We start from the raw sequence: 3,526 nt of genomic DNA on the forward strand, positions 1-3,526 counted from the left end.
TGCCCATCACTAGTGGAGACGGAGACAGAGGACAGCTCCGCCCCTTCGTGCAACTGCGGTGCTAAATGGAGGACACAGGGAGACAGACTGGTGACAGAGAAATAACCCCAGTGGAGCAAATCAGGAAATGTGTCTTTTGATTTGGTCTCATGTTGTGTTTTCGCAACACATAGCACAAACAAATGCATTGGACTCAGTAGGCCCGTTTCCACTGCAGGACCTTCGGGGTAATTTTACGGGGCCGGGGCCGTTGGTGCCTGTCTCCACCACAGGAACCACCCCTGAAGGACAGAGTTCCGGAACTTTTATAGGGGCTAAACAAGTCCCTGCCTCGGAGTAGGTACTCAGAACGGCCAGAAACTCCTGAATGGGGCTTGGGGTTTACTTGGTGCTGATTGGATAGACTCAAGGCGGGATGTGACGTCAACAGAAAGCGTCAAAATAGCCAGCATTTTTAAAACTCAGCAGACGAGGGTTAGCTCGTTCATAGCTTCCACCGCCATGTAAACGAAGAGACACGCCAGAAACACAGCAACCACCTCAGCTCCTTCCATAAGGGATAATGTATAGTGAGCCGGTGACAGTTGAAAAATAACTCCCGACAGGGGAATAGAACCCCGGAAGGGAGTTATTTTTCAACTGTCACCGACTCACTATAGAGGAAATCGCCTTGTTGTTTACAAATACTTCCGGGTAGAAAACCAGCAGAGTTTAGCTATATCACATTTTTCACGTCACTATATCACCGTTTAGACTAATCTGATGTTTGTTAAGTCTATAAATACAATGATTGAACAAACATTACTATTTCTGTGTGCACGTTTTGTAATTAATAACATGGTTATCATAGATTAGCTGGGCTAACCGTTAGCTGTTAGCGGTGTCTGTAATAACTCATTAACTCAATAAACGGTCCGTGAAAAAAATATTTTTTCCAGCGGATATCTTAGTTACAATATGATTGAGCTAGCAAAGCAGTTTTGTGTTGCTATGTGTGGTATTTATTCAGTTTTGGGAAATCACGATGTCTAGAAAGCATCAGTGGCTGCAGCCGATAGGAACAGCTAACAGCAGCAGCAAAGCTAACATCAGGACATCATCTGTTAAAAGCCTCCCGTTGTCGCATACGACATGAAATTACTCCAGTTTGCTCAATCATGTTGTAACTAAGACATCAGAGTCATTACAGACACCGCTAACGGGGCTAACAGCTAACGGTTAGCCCCACTAATCTACGATAACCATGTTATTAATTTCAGAACGTGATAGTAATGTTTGTTCAATATTGTGTTTACAGATTTTACCAACATCAGATTAGTCTAAACGGTGATATAGTGACGTGAAAAATGTGAGATATTCATATATATATGTAGCTAAACTCTGCTGGTTTTCTACCCGGAAGTATTTGTAAACAACAAGGTGATTCCCTCCAAAGGGACACTAACAACTCAAAGTACACATCAAATAAAATTTCCTATTACCTACAGACACTGCTAATGGCTAATGGCTAACGGCTAACGGCGTCCCTACGCCCCTATGTCGCCCCGGTCAAAATGGTCGTGCAACGATTACGTCACATTCAGAGCCCGGTAACTTTACAGGAACCTCCCTCCTACTCCGCTCTCTCAGTGGAGACACGGCGGTTGAGAGGGCCGAGCGAGCTGACGTTCCTGTAGTAGTTCCTGCCCTCCAAATAGTACCAGGAACTTCTTCAGTGGAAACGGGCCTAGTGTGCAAGGTTTCTGTGCGTTATGTGTTTTTTTTGGATGACAGATTTAAAAAAACACATACGAAAAAACAGACTCACTGTGCAAAGACCTTTAGTCTGGCCCCTTCCCTGGGGCCACTTTGCCTTGGGAGACCCTACCAGGGGCTATTAGCCCTGTACAATACAACTCCCAGGATCACAGGGACACACAAACCCCTCCACCACATTAAGGTGGCAATTCTTGGAGGGGACCCAAGAATCGCCCCTTTTGCCACGTTTGCTTTTCAGCTCTTCCCCCAGGAGGAGCTGGAAAGCGTTGCTGGGGAGAAGGATGTCTGGAATGCTTTGCTTGGCCTGCTGCCCCCACGACTTGGCCTTGGATAAGCAATTGAAAATGGATGGATGGATGGATGGATACTACAAAAATTACATGAAGTAGTAAAAACAAAATTATTTTTATTCTATCCCATTTTTGTTTAAAAAAATACAGTATCTCCATTGCAATAAATCATGCCTGTTTCTGTCATGACCCTGTGTTTTTGCTTATGCTCTGTTTCTCGTCCCCGTCTGTCTCTCTGTAGGTGTTTTTCAAGGTCAAGAAAGAGTCCTCAAATGGCCAAATTTCAAGAAGGCTACTATGCGGTGCTGTTTGTAAAGTGGCTCATGCTGAAAATAACATCAACATTTTGCCACATTTAGCTTCAAACAATGTTTAAAAAAGTGTTGTGAATTTTTTAACGTCACCTTTTACCACATTTACAGCAATATTTGTTAACTTAGAAATATATTAAATAGTTAAATCTAAATATTAAATGTGGCACCTAAATGTTAAATCTAAAATATTAAATCAAAAATATTAAATCTGAAACTAAATCTAAATGTCAAATCAAAATATTAAATCTAAATCTAAATGTTAAATCTAAATGCTGAATCTAAATCTAAATATTAAATCTAAATCTAAATGCTAAATATAAATATAAATATAAATATTAAATGTAAATATTAAATCTAAATCTAAATCTAAATCTAAATATTAAATCTAAATCTAAATGCTAAATATAANNNTCTAAATCTAAATGTTAAATCTAAATGCTAAATATAAATATAAATATAAATATTAAATCTAAATATTAAATCTAAATATTAAATCTAAATCTAAATGCTAAATATAAATCTAAATGTTAAATGTTAAATCTAAGTGTTCTGGGTGAAACTAAATATTTAGCTAATATGCAAATTCACACTGCCGGTCACCGGAAGTACCAAAATAAAAGCTCAAGATGGTCAGACTGTGTTTATATAATCAAATAACGAATTAAAACCATCTTATCGGGGGAAATGGACACTTCAACATACATTAGCGTGATAATAACTACCTAAAATAACAAGAAACATGTTTGGAGAAATTTTATTTGATGTGTACTTTGAGTTGTTAGTGTCCCTTCGGAGGGAATCACCTTGTTGTTTACAAATACTGTTAGCTGTTAGCCTCGTTAGCGGTGTCTGTAATGACTCTAACTCTAAACGGTCCGTGAAAAAAATATTTTTTTTCCAGCGGATGTCTTAGTTACAACATGTTTGAGCTAACTGGAGTAGTTTCATATCGTATCCGACAACGGGAGGCTTTTAACAGATGACGTCCCGATGTTAGCTTTGCTGCTGCTGCTGCTGCTACTGCTGCGGCCACTGATGCTTTCTAGACATCGTGATTTCCCAAAACTGAATAAATACCACACATCGCAACACAAAACTGCTTTGCTAGCTCAATCATGTTGTAACTAAGACACCCGCTGGAAAAAAATATTTTTTTCACGGACC

The sequence above is a fragment of the Epinephelus moara genome, chromosome 22 (assembly GCF_006386435.1).
Source record: "Epinephelus moara isolate mb chromosome 22, YSFRI_EMoa_1.0, whole genome shotgun sequence".
In the NCBI taxonomy this organism is placed as follows: Eukaryota; Metazoa; Chordata; class Actinopteri; order Perciformes; family Serranidae; genus Epinephelus; species Epinephelus moara.